Genomic DNA, 18,751 nt, shown 5'->3' on the forward strand with positions numbered 1-18,751 from the left:
TTTGTAGAATTTAAAAATTTGTGTCTTTCAAGTTATAATAATTAGATTTATTTGTGTTTCTCTGTACCCTGCCACACTGAAGTAAATAAACTTTTACATGGGTGGAATTGCCTATTGAAGACTCAGTTATGACATTGCTGGAAGCAACACATAGTGGTATTAAAATGCCACGTTAAAAATGTGACCAAGAAATAAATATATACATATATATATATAAAACTCAACATCGCTGATCATTAGAGAAAAACAAATCAAAACCACAATGAGATACCATTGTCAGAATGGCAATTATTAAAAAGTCAAGAAACAACAGATGCTGGTGAGGCTGTGGAAAAATAGGTGAGCAATTTACACTGTTGGTGGGAATGTAAATTAGCTCAACGATTGTGGAAGACAATGTGGTGATTCTTCAAAGACCTAGAACCAGAAATACCGTTTGACCCAGCAATCCTGTTACTGGGTATATACTCAAAGGAATATAAATAATTCTATTACAAAGATACATGTACGGTTATGTTCATTGCAGCACTATTCACAATAACAAAGATACAGAGTCAAGCCAAATTCCCATCAATGATAGACTGGATAAAGAAAATTTGGCACATATACACCATGAAATACTATGCAGCCATAAAAAGGAATGAGGTCATATTCTTTGCAGGGACATGGATGGAGCTGGAAGCTGTTATCCTCAGCAAAGTAACAAAGGAACAGAAAACAAAACACCACATGTTCTCACTTATAAGTGGGAGCTGAACAATGAGAACACATGGACACATGGTGAGGAAAACACACCAGAGCCTGTGGAGAGGTTGTTGGGAGGGTAGATCATCAGGAAGAATAGCTAATGGATGCTGGGCTTAATATCTACATGATGAGGTGATCAATGCAGCAAACCCTCATGGCACACAATTACCTGTGTAGCAAACCTGCACATCCTGCACATGTATTCCAGAGCTTAAAATAAAATAAAATAAAATAAAATAAAATAAAATAAAATAAATACATCACACAGTATACACAGTCTAGATGGCAGAACATGAGGACATCACCAATGTCTGGACCCACTGGAAGTTACTGACTGCTTTTATAGGCAAATTGAACCATTAATCACAGCAGCAGAAAGTTAGCCAGTGTCACGCTTCGCCTTTCTTAATCTCATCAGAATGTCTAGTACATCTATGTAGTGACAAGCAATATAATGTAACCTATTGTTCCTCCATTAAATATTAAAAATGCCACTACAATCCATAATTCAAAAAATATGATACTTCCTCTATTTCCCCATTTGTACAAGTCTGTCGCCCAGGCTGGAGTGCAGTGGTGCCATCTCAGCTAATTGCAAACTCTGTTTCCCAGATTTAAGCAATCTTGCCTCAGCCTCCAGGTAGCTGGAATTACAGGTGCCCACCACCATGACCGACTAATTTTTGTATATTTAGTAGATATGGGATTTCACCATGTTGCCAGGCTAGTCTCGAACTCCTGGCTTCAAGTTATCTGCCCACCTCAACCTCCCAAAGTGCTGGGATTACACATGTGAGCCACCATACAAAGCAGGTTTCTAATCTCAATATTATTTTATGCTAAATAATTTTATTAATAAAGCAACAATGAATTTTCCTTTACATTTCGAGATAAACAGTAGAATAACTTTTCTAAGTCAAATAAAATATTTCATGCCTATTTGTTGTGATTACATTGAATTTATAACTCGAAATGTTGCATTATGAAGTCCTCCTAATTAGAAAAATGATATTATTTATTGTAATGTTATTTTATGATTTTCATTCTTGAAGTTTCATAGTTTTCTCAATTTTAGATATGGGAACGTATGCCTAAGTTTGTTTTTGGAATCCATATTTATCTTGTTTCTTATTATTGTTGGTATTTATGGAAATAATTAGTGTGTTTATCTTCTATTGAGAGAGTTTTGGGTTCCTTTTTAGTTTTACTGTTATTAGTTGATTATATTAAATTATTTAGAAGACATTTGCTTAATTATATATTAAATTCCTGTGTGTTTTTTCTTCATTTCATTCTACTACATCAGTGTGGCATGCTAATCTACTTATCTATCTGACACTTCATCCTATTTATTTATTTATTTATTTATTTACTTTAATACAGGGTCTTGCTCTGTCAACCACTCTGGATGCTGTGGCATGATTACAGATAGCTCCAATCTTGACCTGGTGGTCTTAAGAAGTCATCCCTCCTCAGACACCAGAGTAGCTGGGACTATAGGTAGGTACTACCACACTGAGCTAATTTTTTAAATTTTTGGTAGAGACGAAGTCTCACTGTATTTCCCAGGCTCATCTCAAACTCCTGAGCTCAAGCAATTCTCCTGTCTTGGCCTCCCAATGTGCTAGAGTTGCACATACCTGGCTGACATTTCATTGTTGCTAACAGAAACACAACTTAGATTGATGAGGTCATCCTTTATTTAAGCTCTATAAACATATTCAGATTGTTCTAAGCAAATCATAGTGTTCCCCTTTTCCTTGCAGTAAATGATTTAAATGTGGGCAATTAATGACAGCTAATGAGTGCTATACTTGGAGCTTCTGGAAGATTAATTTTTCACTGTTAAGGAAACCTCAGCTACCTTAAATATGGGTGTATTTGTTGATGATTCCTAGAATTGTCGCATGCATCTTGTAACCACGGAGTGACTGTACCTGAGAGGAAAGAACAAAGATGGCATTCTGAAGAAGGCAGAGTAAAAAAATTAATTAATTAATTAAAAGGATTAAAGTTTAGTCTTTAAGTAGCTGAGTGAATTATTCAAAGCGTCTTATTTCTGAAAGAATGACGTCCAGTAGAGTTTAAAGCATTTGATTTGCAATTTTCTTTTACTTTCAGCCAAAAATATTTCACTTTTAATTGATGGACTAAGTCATTTAGAAGAAATATTAATTATTGTCAATAACAGAAGCCATCCTTGTATCCCTTCAGTCTCATAAGAGTTATTAATCAGAGATGGATGTCAAAATGTATAAATTATGTTCTTGTTTCTATTACAATGATCAAATATTATGAATTTACTCATCCATTGTATTATTTTAAGAGATATCACAATGTTGAATCATATTGCTGAGGTAAACCTTTTTTTATACTATCTGTACCTAATTACATAAAATACATCAAGATGTTGCACATATTTTCAGTACCATAGTCTTTAATATCTACATAGAAAATAAATATATGACTTTTGAATGATGATTTTAGTGTAAAGTTAATATACAAAACAGTTTTATGTCTTCAAAATTCATATTCTAGTGATACATGGATAAAACCTCAAGGTCATTAAAATTAATAGAATATCATAATTTACTTCAGATATTTGTAAATTAGGCATAGTTTACATAGAATGAGATTCATACTTTTAAATATATAGTTTGTTAATTTTGACAAACTTACACGTTCACATAACCAGCAACCAAATTAATATGCAGAATATCTTATTCACCCCAGGAGGCTCCTTTATTTCCATTTGCCATCAGTTCACTCACCACTTGCCTTGGGCAATCATTATCCTTTCTATCTCTATCGATCCATTTTGCCTCTTCAAGATCTTCATGTAAATTTTAAAAGTACAGTGAGAACTCTTTTATGTCTGACTTCAATCCTTCAACATCATACTTTAAAAGTCATTCATATTGTTTCAAGTATAAATGGTTTGTTCTGTTTTGTTGCTAAGTAGTATAACATTGTATTCTGATACCTCAATTTGCTTATTCATTCACCTGTTGAAGCTCCTTGGATTATTGTCAGTTTTTTGTTACATACATCTGCTATTAACATTTATGTATAAGTTTTATGGATTTATATTTTTATTTCTCTTAAATACTTGGAAGTGGAATTGTTGAATTACATTGACTGGCATGCTGGTCATCAATTTATTGTTTCCTAGCTCCAAATTTACCTTCCATTGTTTGCTCTGTATAAATGAATCTAAATGATATGAAACTTTTCTTCTGCCTGTTGGCGTAAGGTTAAGTTTTGTCAGTAGAGGATTTTGGGAAAAAAAAAAACAAAAAAACATTGCAGGGTAAAGGAATTTTCTTTTCCGCTTCAAATGTGCTCCCTTGACAGATTCCCACAGCACAAACCAAGCATTAGGCTCTTTCAGCAGGAGTCAATTCTATAGTGCCTGGATTCTTCAGTGCAGGTGTTTCTCCACCACCTAGCCCCTGCTGAACAGAAAGATTTGTCCATACCCAGGGCTTGCAATATATCATAATTAGCATTATCTGGGGACTTGTGGCTTCCCTGGACAACCCCCCAGGTAGTTTTATAGTGCCTCCAGTGCCATGCATACTAGAGGACATATTTTTTAACAAGATCTACTAGCAAAGCATTTCTGCCACCTAGAGAGCCACAATTATGTCTTCTTCAACATGCAGGGTACTTCCTTACAAAATTACTCAAGCTGAAAAACTGTTTTTGATATTATCCCCATGTGCAGTCAATCACAGTGTTATATATGTTACACGATCTTTGGATTTTTTATATCATCCCTGACTTTCCTGCCAACACTTATTTAACTAGGATTCTCATTATAATACTCATGGTACTGCTGGTCCCTCACCATTCTTCCAATGTTTCCAGAGTAATATTTCCAAATGGAATGTTACCTTATAATTTTTCCTTCCCAAGTAGTTATTGGAATAAAAATTCACATTTCTTAAATCAAAAAATCAATTCAAAATGTGGTACCTATTTTATTTTTTCTTCTCATCATGTCTTCTTCAACTGAATACTAAGATTTAAAAAATGTTCTCAAAATGTTTTATAATTTCTCAATCTTCTGGTTTATTAGCATGCATCTTCTCAGACACAATAGCCTTCTGAAACTTCTTGCTGTTGTCAAACTCTACTCCTATGGATTTAATTTAAAGTTATACCAATCACAAAAAAGCTTGTCCTATCCACCTCTTTTTTGAGATTCTATGTCAATTGTAAAGAGGTAGCATCACCTAGTGATAGATATATTAGAGTACTTATCAAAGAATATTTATTACAATTTGGCATTTAAATGTCTCCTTACCTTCCCTATTTGATCATCTCTAAGAAGAAACAATTTTAATAGAGTTTGAAATCTAGTATTTAACAAAATATATTTCACACAGTGTGCCATGTTTTAAAAATAGTATTTTAATGAATAATTTATAAAGACTTAGACATCATAACACAACATATCAAATGTATAGTAATATTTTCAGCCTATAAACCAAAATAACTAGAAGTTTATTTAATGTGTCTTAATGCATGCCCTCTACTATATTTAGTCACTATTAAACAGTTAAGCTTTAAAATAATCCTCCACAGAGAAGATAAATAGGACAGTGGAAGACTCCCATAGGGCCCTAAGGTGCCATAAAACAGATTAAGTGAGAGACAAACTTTCAAAGAACATAGAAGGTGAAGGACAGTACTAAGATTTGAAAAGAAAAAAAAAAAAAAAAACGCTGTAGTTTATGTGTCACAATATGTTTCCTGGAGACAATAAAAAAGCTCAAGCTTGATCTATATATTAGGGAGAAAGAAATAGAAACTGCATGATCATGGGAATTTAGCTATAAACAAATACATCAGCGATGTTTATTTTAAAACACATTTTCTATCTTTTTGGTGGGTCTTTGATTCCTACTATAATACGAGTGGTAGTTTGCAATTTTTCAGCAAGTGACCTCAAATTACACAGATCATGCATGTAAGAACAGAAAGACTTTAAAAAGCCTGTAGTCGCAGCTATTCGGGAGGCTGAGGCAGGAGAATGGCGTAAAAAACCCGGGAGGCGGAGCTTGCAGTGAGCTGAGATCCGGCCACTGCAGTCCAGCCTGGGCAACAGAGCGAGACTCCGTCTCAAAAAAATAAAAAAATAAAAAAAATAAAAAAATAAAAAAAAAAAAAGCCTTGCTCTCTATAGCCTTATATTGACTATAAATAAATAGATGCAACAGCACTTTTTTTCTGTATTTTGTCTCAACTCACTGATCTTCCTCACATGCCCCATATACTAGGTAATAGGAAAAAAAAAAAAAAAAAAAAAACTGATTTTATATCAACAGTTTTAAATTTAATGGAGACAGATATAATCATTTAAAACTATTCTTATTCTACTTAGAATTATATTTATCTATAAAGACAAAACAAAACAAAGCAAAATTAACAGATATGAACAGGATAGCAATTTCTTTTTCATCTATACAAAATCAGAAAGTAAAGTGGTTAATACTGTATGGTGGTGCCTTGATTCTCAGGGACCTAGACTCCTTCTATCCTGATGCTCTTCCAGTTTTTGAACTTGGGCATGTTGCCTTCTCAAGTAGAAAGGATGATTGGAAATTGTAGCTGTTTTGTTATTCTTGCGACTTTTTAAAATGTGTGTTTTTTGGCTATATGCAACATTAATAAAGACTCTATTTTAAAGGAGGAAAGAGTGGGTACTGAAAGACAAATTGTACTTAGGTTCTCTAGGCAAGCATGTTTCTTCCCTTTGAGTTCATACTTATTTTCCCTTCCTTTCTGCAAAATGGGTATATATTTGAGAATGGGAGAAAAATCCAACTTAGGTAACCTTAAAAAGACTAGACTATTTCTTTGACTACGATGTCAATGAGATGGAAAAGCTTTAAACTGCATGACAAATTTCATCTTAATGTGAAATGTCAACTGCTTTGCTCTAGTCGATATAAACCCTGTCTTACTCCTATAAACAGGAAGAGCAAAGAAAAACATGTTTTAACAAAGAGATTATGAGGCAATAGTTTAATATTTATAAAACTTACACCTGAAGTATATAGTAGGATACATTTAGAAATTCAAGTATTAACTAACTCACAGTATCATATTCCATTCATGTTTTCAGTAAATAATTTTTCCTCTTTTTATCAATATTTTTCAAATTGTTTTAATTTCTACTTTTATTAATATGTTACATTTACAAAATAAATATAAAATTGCCTAATAAAAGGTATTTCTTAGGCGAGTTAACTGCATGCTCTTGAAGAAAGTATTTTTTGATTCAAAATTCTGCTTTAAAAAATCCTTTAGATGATATATATGTTTATGTATATTACATGTATAAACAAATTTAAATTCTAATTATTGTCTCATTCTCTAAAATGTATGTTTCCAAAATGTGCTAAATTCTAAAACTTTTTTTTATTAATTATTATGTACTCAATTACATAAAGTAAGAGAAAGCTGATGACAATGAAAGCAATTGGGTATACCCAAACTATCAATAAATTAATATTTGAAAATTTTCTGGAAGACAGAACTGAAATTGTTGAACAAAAATTAGAAAACATGTTCTTACTTTGGAAAAAAATTTACTTGCATGTGTATGTTACGTATAGTTGTTGATCCATGAATATCTGACTACAATTATGTTTTAGCAAACTATTTTTAAACATTATGCTTTTATTTTACATTTTAAGATTTATTTTGTCATACATTTTATCTTCTTACGTTGAAAGTTTAATGTTTTATTTTCACTCTTTCTTGATTATTAAACATGAAGAGTATTCTGACCACATTTCACTTTTTGATGAATGTAAACTTCCTCGTTTAGTTAATAATATCCTATAATTTCAATTTTGATTTATTCTAATAAATAGCAATTTAGAAGAGGATGTGTATTACTTACATTTTCTGGTATACGGATTTTTTTCTATTTTTATTCGCTTTTGTTCTCTGATAATGACCAATACAACACCAAACCTTTGAATTTGTGGAGATTATGAGATCTTTTGTTAATGGTAATTATGTGTCACTGTGTCATGTGTGTTTCAAAAGAGCACACTCTTTTTGGTGGGAAGGTTGGATACATACAGTACATGTTAATCGTAATTTTTAAAATGTTTTCTATTTTGCGCCAGGCATGTTGGCTCATGCCTGTAATCCCAGCACTTTGGGAGGCCGAAGTGTGTAGATCACCTGAGGTCAGGAGTTCGAGCCCAGCCTGGCCAACATGGCAAAATGCTGTTTCTATTAGAAATACAAAAAGTTAGCCGGGTGTGGTGGTGCTTACTTGTAATCCCAACTACTCAGGAGGCTGAGACAAGGGAATCACTTGAACCCAAGAGACAAACGCTGAAGTGAGCTGAGATCATGCCACTACACCCTAGCCTAGGTGACAGAGTCAGACTCCATCTCAAAAAATAATAAAATAAAATGAAATAATAAAATATATTTCCTATTTTGATTTTTGCTTAACTACTTTATGACTGTTGAGGAAGTTATTTTAAATTTGCACACTTTATGAACTTAAGACTATCTCATTAAATTCTGTTTTTGGTTAAGCTGTAGTGTGTGGATACACACTGTAGCATTGAGAATAAACACACAGACACTAGGTCAACACCATAAGCATCTAATGCCCTGTTGTACTATTCAAATTGGCAGCAAAATCACATTCTCATTTCCTCAATTTTCCTCTCTGCAAAGTAGGGATGATCATAGTAAGATCTAAATCATAGTGGTGATATGAAGACTAAATAAGTTGTTATCACTAAGGAACATAGAATAGGGCTTACACATAAAATGTGCTACATAAGTAATTATTAAATGCAAGTATTAACAATGCACTTGATTATCAATATTAATGATTGAAATAAACATTACATAGTGAGTTCCATTTCCTGGAAGATGGAATAGGTGTATTTATTCTATTCCTGCCACTAAGTACATCTAAAACTCCTGGACAAAATGTATAAACAAACAGAGAAAGACTCTGAATGATGGGGTATAGTCAGCAGTTTGGTAGGTATCTTGTTATTTAAAAAAGAGAATAATAGTGATTTCCTTGGGTTTTCTTTTGGCCTCATATACATTAGCCTGGTTGCTGCAGAAGATGACAATGCAGAAATGCCAACAGGCACAGACGGAAAAACTACCCAACAAAACTTTCTCCCTCTGGGCAAAGACCAAAAAAGGGGCAGCCTACCAAGATGGACAATGATAATACGGTTCACACACACAATGTCAATGGAAGCCTCACGGGGAACCAGAGGTCCCACACCTGCTTGGCAGTGACGAAGTGATCCTACCCCCTACCTTGGGTGTCAATGGCAGCTGAGTGGGAAACCTGAACTTCACCCTCCACTTGGACCAACAAAACAGCACACATATCCCTCTTCCCCTCCCCTTATTAGAGCAGTGTCAGAATACAGCTCAAACAAAAGGTTTAGATAAGATCCATGACTTATAACACATTTTCATATTTCAATAAAAGTCACTTTTCATATCAAGACCCAGAAAGTTCTCAAAGTGAATGAAGAAAAGCTAGCAATAGAAGAGAACACCAAAATGACAGCGATAGTAGCTTTAGTTCATGAATGCTTTACAGCTGTCATAAAAATGTTTTAAGAAACAACTACAAACAGGCTTGAAACAAATGAAGAAAATAGTGTCTCAGTCCAAAAAGTATCAGTCGAAAATAGAGACATAAACAAGGGAAAATGAAAAAAAAATAAATTGCAAAATACAAAAATTAAAATTAAAAAAAAATACAACAGTGGATGGGTTTAACAAAAGAATGGGCAGGACAGAGGTAAGAATCACTAAATAGGAAGACAGAAAAATAGAAATTACTCAATATTAACAGAGAGAAAATAGACCAAAAAAGTATAATAAGCAGTGCTTCAAGGACCTGGGGATGATAACAAAAAGCTAATTTTCATATTATTGGAGCCCCACAGGAAAAAAATAAAAAAAAAGAAAGGAAGTAGGGCTGAAAAATGCTCAAAACCAATAATACTGACAATGTCAAAAAATTTAGCAAAGATATAAACCAATATTTTCAAGAAGCCAAGTAAACCCCAAATAGAATACACCCAAAGAAATAATAAACAAGGCAAATCATATTTAAACTTCTGAAAACTAAGAAAAAACAGCACCAACAGAACAACTCAGTAGGAAACAGGTAATAGATCCTATTACTATTAATAAAATGTAATTTGTATCTTAAACTTACCAAAAAGGAAGTCTGTAGGCCCAATTGTTTCCCTGGAGAAAACTACTAAAGACTTAAGAAAGAATTACCATCAATTTTATACATTTCTTTCAGAAAATAGAAGAAAATACTTTATGATTTATTTCATAACATTAGTATTATCCTGATACAAAAACCAGACAAAGGTAGTATATAATAAAATACAAATTAATATCCTTTACAAATATAGATGCAAGCATCCTATAAAATATAGCAAAAAGAATTCAGCAATATATAAAAAGAATGATATACTGTGAAATTATATTCTGTGACCAAGTATAATTTATTTCAGGAATGCAAAGCTGGTTCAATATTTGAAAGTCAGTTAATGTAATCCACTGGGAAACAGGCTAAAGAAGAAAAATAATATCAACATATAAATTGATAAAGGAGAGGCATTTGACAAAATTTAAGATTCATTCGTAATAAAAACTGTCAGAAAACTAGTAGATGGAAACTTCCTCAACTTAAATAAAGAACATCCACAAAACCCTAAATTATAACATTATCCTAATCATGAGAGATTGAATGCTTTTCCCCTTAAGATTGAGAACAGGGTCAGGATATTTACGTTTACCACTCCTATTTATGTTCACCACTTACATTCAACATAGAGTGACAGGTAACACATACATACATACATGCATACAGATGAGACAGAATAAAAGCAAACTTTCTCTGTTTGCAGATGACATAAGAATCTACATAGAAAACCCTGAAGAATCTAAAATCAAAACAAAACAAAACAAAAACGCAAAATATTTGAGCTCATAAGTGATTTTAACAATGTCACAGAACATAAGATAACCATGCAAAAATCAGGTGTATGTATCTACACTAATGTAAAACTCATAGACACTGAAATTAAAAACATAATGCCATAGGTCATCATTCAAAAACAAAAAAATAACTAGATGTAAATCTAACAAAACACACACAGAACTTGAATGTAAAACTACAAAACACTGATGAAATAGTAAATCAAAGCTGATATAAGCAAATGGAGAGACATATACTTACAGATTGGAAGACTGAAAGATAACAGAGGTGAAAATTTTCTCCCAAATCAACATTCAGGTTTAACCCAATTTCTATAAAATATCTCATGATGATTTTTATAGATATAGACAAGAATATTGTAAAATATACATGCAAATACAAAGAAAGTAAAGTAGCTAAAACAGTGTTGAAAAGATTAGAGTGGGAGGAAGCAGTCTGATTTGAAGATTTATTCTATACTATAATAATTAAGACTAGATAGTGTAGGTGGAAGGAAAGACACATAAATCAGTGCCACTGTATAGGGAACCCAGAAATGGACCTACACAAATGTACCCAACTGATATATGACAAATGTGCAAAAATAAGTCAGTGGAGGAAAAATATCCTTATAACCAATGGTGGTGGAGCAAATGAATGTCAATAAGCAAAAAATAATAATAAATAAAAATGAGAGGAAATGAAACAGAAAGAAAGAAAGAAAGAAAGAAAGAAAGAAAGAAAGAAAGAAAGAAAGAACATTAAAAAAAGACAGACCTTGACCTAAGTTGCATATCCTACACAATAATCAACTCAAAATTGATTCTGGACTAAAATATCAAACTATAAAACTTTTAGAACAAAAAAAAAAAGAGAGAAAACTATTTAGTATATAGGACTAATCACACTTGTTAGTATTGGTACTAAAATCATGAACCATAATAAAGATAAATGGACCTCATCAAAATTAAAAACTTCTACTCTGTAACTATGAAAACTAAACTATTTAACTCGAAAATTAGGCAAATACAGGAAGAGACATTTCAACAAGATATACAGAAGGCAAATGAACACATAAAGAGTAATCCAACATCATTAGTTATTAGGGAAATGCAAATTAAAATCACAATGACATATCAGTATGCACTTATCAGAATAGTTAAAATTAAATACATGAACACCAGCAATTAATGCTTAAATGCTGTTTAGGATGTAGACAAACTGCCTAGGAAAATAGTACAGTATTGTTGGCTGTTCCTTTAAAACAAACAAACCTGCAACTCCCATATGAGCCAGCAGTTGTGCTTCTGGACATTTATTCTGGTAAAATTGAATCTTATGTTCACATAAAAACATGTAAATTAATGTTTATGGAAACTTTATGTATAACAGTCAAAAGTCATAAACAAATCAAATGTCTTCCAAAAGATGAATGGTTGAAGAAAATGTGGTGTGTCTATACCATGGAAGGCTACAGTACAATAAAAAAGAACAAACTAATACAGCACTCCACCTACATCATCAGGGAAATAGTTTTGGTAAAAAAAAAAAAAAAAAAATGTATCATTCTTATGATTTTGCATCCTCATAGCTTAGATCCCACATGTAAGTGAGAACATATGATGTTTGGTTTTCCATTCCTGAGTTACTTGACTTAGAATAATAGTCTCCAATTCCATCCATGCTGCTGAGAATAGCATTATTTCATTCTTTTCTATGGCTGAGTAGTATTCCATAGTGTTTGTGTGTGTATGTATGTGTATGTGTGTATATATATGGTGTATATCTATTTATCTATCTATCTATATACACATATACATACCACATTTTCTTTATCCACTCATTGATGGGCATTTGGGCTTTGTGAACTCAGAGGAAAGGGTAGAGGGTGGAGGGTGGAGAGGGATAAAAGAGTACACATTGTGTATAGTATACACTGCTCAGGTGATGGGTGCACCAAAATCTCAGAAATCTCCACTGAAGAAATTACTCATGTAACCAAACACCACCTGTTCCCCGACAACCTGTTGAAATTTAAAAAAATAAGCATTAAAAATATTAATCACAATGTTTGATACCTTGATTTCCAGAATATAGAACACAATATATTGACCAAGTGTTTGGAGAAGCACATACTGGTTATCTCTATGTGGGTTAACTCATCACTCATCAGCATTATCACTGCAGAATGTGTGAGCATCAGCATGGAAACAGGAAAAATAATAACTCTGAGTCACATCAAATATTCCATGAGTTAACCTGTGAACTTTATTATCATTTCTCATTTCTCATTGCTCAAGGGAATCTCAGACTCAGAATTTTAGAGATAGATCCTAAGACTTACCTAGTACCAGAATGGCAAAAATATATCCTCCCTGTTCCAATGTTGAACTATTAGTAGCTGTTGGGTGGGTTCTTGAGTTGAGAAAGATAGCGAGACAATATCTGGACTAAGCAGATTGGGCACTGCTATCAATGGTGATGTCCACAATGGCTGTGTGAGAGGAGAGCTATGACAGAAGATGGGTCAGTAATTGTTGTGCCTTATCTAGTCCTTTATAATAGTGGTTGTCAACATAGGTATAAAAAAAAGCTGATGTCAAAAGTCTACTTATTGTGTAATCTCATTTTGTCAGTCTTGGAGTAAGAGATTTATAGAAATGAAGAACAGATTAGTGGTTGCCAAGAGTTAAGAGAAACATGGAAGAACTTTTGTTAAATAAAATTTTCTGTATTTTGATTGTATCAATATCAATATACTGCATGTGATATTATACTACAGTTTTACAAAATGTTACCATTAGAATAAGTTGACTAAAGGGTGCATGGGATATATCCTTAGTAATTCTTACTACTGCACTTGCATCTACAATTATTACAAAATAGAATGTTTAGTAAAAAAAGAAAAAAATAAGCAAGAAGAGTAGATGAAAGGTGAGAGAAGAAATTATTTATAATCAATTATGTCAGATACTGCCAATAATTTCACTAGAACAAGGAAGGAGAAATAACAATTTTGCTTATCAGGTAGGTCATTAATAACAATGAAAATACAATGACAATAGAAGTTTTTATAAAGTGGTGACCAAAGTCTAAGTGTAGTGATTGTAGTGTAAAACAGGAGAGGAACTGGAAGTTAGACCTATAGATAACTAATTTGAGGATGTTTGATGCAAAGCAAAACAAGAAGTCACAAGTGACAGGATAAGTGATATGAAAATAAATATATTTAAGACTAAAGAAATTATTGCCACTTTTTTTTCCGATGATTTTATTTAGAAGAGAATCAAAAATAGGGCTGGGAGTAGTGGCTCACGTCTGTAATACCAGAACTTTGGGAGGCTGAGGCGGGTGGATTGTCTGAGGCCAGGAGTTTGAGATCAGCCCGGCCAACATGCTGAAACCCATCTCTACTAAAAATACAAAAATTAGCCAGGTGTGGTGTCATGCAACTACAGTCTCAGCTACTCAGCAGGTGGAGGCATGAAAATCTCTTCAACCCGAGAGGCAAAGTTGCAGTGAGCCGAGATGGCTTCTCTATATACTATGTATGCTAGTTTGGGTGATAGGGCAAGACTCTGTCTCAAAACACATACATATATATATATAGAATCAAGAACAGATTGAGAAATATCAGAGAGTTGAAAATGACATCTGGGCACAAGTGTTCTTGAATGGATGCTCTTCAGCTGGAAGCATAGAATGTTCATTTATTTTTTTTATTTTTTATTTTATTTTATTTTATTATACTTTAAGTTCTAGGGTACATGTGCATAACATGCAGGTTTGTTACATATGTATTTGTGCCATGTTGGTGTGCTGCACCCATCAACTCGTCAGCACCCATCAATTCATCATTTATATCATGTATAACTCCCCAATGCAATCCCTCCCCCCTCCCCCCTCCCCATGATAGGCCCCAGTGTGTGAATGTTCATTTATAAGTAGCAAGAAAAATTCCAGAAGAGGATGTGGGTACAAATGCTGGTTAGAATGCAATTGGTATGGGAATCGATTGCGACATTCTTACTCATACAGGAATAAACATCAACAGAGAGTGGCGACGGTGCCGGGAGAGACTGAAGAGAGATGGCAGTGTGAAAATATTATTTAAGAGAATAAGAGAATACATTGACTATGAAAGTATAGAGTAATTATAATGTAGGATATTAATATAATAGTCTAAAGTTCTGTTCTGATTGAGCTAATAACTCTTTTACAGGTAGAAATACTTCATCTGGTTGAGATTATCACTCTTTTATTGCGTCCATTTTTCTCAAATATTTGATGATTTTTTTGATTAGGCACTCATTCATGCCTTCGAAATTAGCTAGTAGACTGCCTGCATTTTGATGGCAAATGTCTTTTATGTGCCATAACAGCAGTAGCAGATGTCCTCTGGAGATAAGCTTTGGATCTTTTTAAATTACTTAAAAAGGTGTTAAGTCTTGCTTAGGGCAAAACTGCCTTTGAAATATAGTGTCACTCTGTCACTATTGTTGAAATGGTACATGCTGATAAGAATGAAGAGACATTTTATGTTATTAGAAAACTGATAATGCACATTCTGCTAATGTCATCCAGTAAATGAAATAAATACCATTTTAATTATTCAGGTAAAATATTACCTCTCTGCTGAGAAGTGTTGTCAGCCATATTTTGAATTATCAGCCTTTGTTTTATATGCAAGTAACATAGTTGAAGCGAAAAAAAGTTTTTTGAAGTGAAATCTAATCAAACTGATTTTTAACTTAAAGATGTTAATCTAACATTTATGTCATTGCTGCAAGAGTTAAAAGAATAATTCTATTCAGTTTTTCTCAAATATTGAGAAATATTCAATTGACTTGTTATTCAACCTCTGCATTGTCAATAACTATCCAAAAGTAATCTTTATCATCATCTTAAATAAGAGCAGAATGGCTTGAACTGATTGTTTATGTTGACAGAATTGCAATATTTTTAGGTGGAAGAATTTTAGAGATGATTCAATTCAACTTCATAAATGTGTGGGGAAAAAATAAGTTTGTGATAATCATTTGGCCAGTTAGCAACAGGAAAATGAGAAAAGCCCTAAGAAATTCTACTTTGTCTCTTCTTTAATCAACTCTATCTGCTAAGCTCTTACAAAATGGTGTTACATTAATTTTGAGCAGGAGACTCAAGAAATCATGCAACTTTTACTCTCACTACGATAACAAATGCTTCTCCCTGTAGAGGAGTCTCTGAAAAAACAAAACCAAAATTTGCTAACATATACACGAGATTGGGCTATCGTGCAGGTAGATGCAAACACTTCTGAAAAATGAAGATGCTTCAACATGTGAACAGTCAAATTCCAGACATGACTGAAGTCATGTGGACCAGATAATGCCCAGCTAACTGAAAAGGCCATAGACATGAGAGGAAAATTGTCTAAGATTGGGTGGGGCCTGTCTAGATCAGAATTACTCAACAAAATCAGAAGCCAAATAAATGCTTTTTGTTTTAAGAGACTACGTTTTGTGGATTTTTTTTAATGCAACAGTAAAAAATTGACAACAATTTCTTACATACGAGTAAATATAATTAGCAGTAAATGTTGGGCACAATTAGTCTAAAATACAGTGAACTTTTCAGAGGATAAACATTGTCACTCAAGAACATAATAATATTATAGTAGAAGACTGGTATTAATAGCTTGCCTGAGAGAGTGTGAGGCAGTAATGTATATCAGGCTAGAATTCTACAATCATCAGAAAATCTAAATGTATCTTTAAAACTCATGAAAAATAAAATAGTTTTCAGATAAATTGAAAGAGAGGCAATTTATCGACAGTAAAATACTTTATGGGATATATTTTAAAAGTTATGTATGTAGCTTGACTTCACAAAAAGAAATAAATAATTCTGGAAATAAAACAAAATAAAACAAAGATTTTATTGTTTTAAGTGTTCTAAAATATAACTGACTGTTTAAAGCAAAAATGGTAGTATATCATGTGTTTATAGAATATGTGAAAGTAAAATGTATGACAACAATAAAGAATGGGAGAAGAGAATTTGCAATACAGATTTATAAAGTTTTTACACTACTAGTGAAATGGTATAATAAAATTTCAAGATCAACCCAAATTTATTAAGTTATTGTTGTATATCGTAATCTCCATAGAAAATATTTTTAAAAGATGTATAAAGTATGCATCAACAGGGGGATAAAATTGATTTTTTTATTATTATACTTTAAGTTCTAGGGTACATATGCACAACGTGGAGGTTTGTTACATATGTATACATGTGCCATGTTGGTGTGCTGCACCCATTAACTCATCATTTACATTAGGTATATCTCCTAATGTTATCCCTCCCCGCTCCCTCCACCCCATGATAGACCCCCCGGTGTGTGATGTTCCCCACCCTGTGTCCAAGTGTTCTCATTGATCAATTCCCACCTATGAGTGAGAACATGCGGTGTTTGGTTTTCTGTTATTGTGATAGTTTGCTCAGAATGATGATAAAATGGAATTTTTAAAAGCTCCATTAACGCAAAGGATGGTAGAAGATAGGAAAAAAAAAATTAGACAGAAAAAAAGAGAAAATGGATAATAAGATGGCATATTTTAATTCAACCATTAAAAAAAAAAACACAATGTAAATGGGTTAAAAGACATAGGTTATATGAGAGAATGAAAAAGGAAAATTCTGTCTTAGAAACACATTTTGATTGTGTTGAAATATATATAACATAAATGTATCATTTTAATCATTTATAACTTTACATATCAATGGTATTAAGTGCATTCGTATTGTTGTGCAATCATAGCCACCATCCATCTACAGAATTTTTATCATCTCCCCAAACTAAAACTCAATACCAATGAAATACAAGTTCCATTCTCCTCTCCCCTTAGACTCTGAAAACCACCCTTCTACCTTCTGTCTCTATAAATTTGATTAAACTAGATACCTCATATTAGTGCAATCATACAACAGCTAGGGTTTATTGTGACTGTCTTAATTCACTTAGTATAACGCCTTCAAAGTCCATCCATTTGTAACATGTATCAGAGTTGCCTTTCTCTTTAAGGATGAATAATATTCAGCTGGATGTAAATACTATATTTTCTTATACATCAATCCTTAAACGGACACTTGGGTTTCCTTTCCATTCTGGCTATAGTGAATAACGCTGGTATAAATATAAATGTACAAATACTTGAGTCCCTGCTTTCAATTATTATATCTAACCAGAAGTAAAATTGTTATATCATATGGTAATTCTATTTTATTTTTAGGTACAGCCATATTTTTTTAAATAATGACTGCAGCATTCCACATTTTCATCAGCAACGCGTAAGGGTTCCAGTTTCTCCATATCCTTCCCAGCACTTTTCATTTTCTGTTTGTTTTTGATAATAGTCTTTCTAATGGGTATGTTGTGGTATGTCATTGTAATTTTGATTTACATCCTCTAATTACTGGGATGCTGACCATTTGTTAACCTATTTATTGGCCATTTTCATTTCTTGTTTGGATTAGCATCTACCTAAATTTTACGTCCATATTTTAATAGGGTTGTTTAGTCATATATTTGAAAAGATTTTTATGTAGCCTGAATACTGATCTTTTATTATATATACAACTGTCCCTCAGTGTCCCTGGGGGATTGTTTCCAAAATCCATGGATACAAAAGTCTGCAGAAGCTCAACTCCCTTACAAAATAATGTAGTCAAAAGGAGATGACTGAATAGAACCTTCCAGTGATTTCCCTACATGGGAAAACAAACTAAACAGCATTTACACAAGTATCCCTACAAGAAAATCATATTTATAAAACTAAAAATGTGACCAATCATAGAACCTGGTTTAACATAACAAGGAAAATGCATCGAAGAGGGGAGGAAGAACAGTCTTGCATTGCCTATAACCACTCCTCTTGCAACCCAAAGACAGCATAGCCTGTAGATGGAATCTATGTGCTTGGGAGAGGGAGAGAAAAGTCA

Source organism: Rhinopithecus bieti, unplaced genomic scaffold (genome assembly GCF_001698545.2).
Source record: "Rhinopithecus bieti isolate Rb0 unplaced genomic scaffold, ASM169854v2 scaffold_20206, whole genome shotgun sequence".
Lineage (NCBI taxonomy): Eukaryota > Metazoa > Chordata > Mammalia > Primates > Cercopithecidae > Rhinopithecus > Rhinopithecus bieti.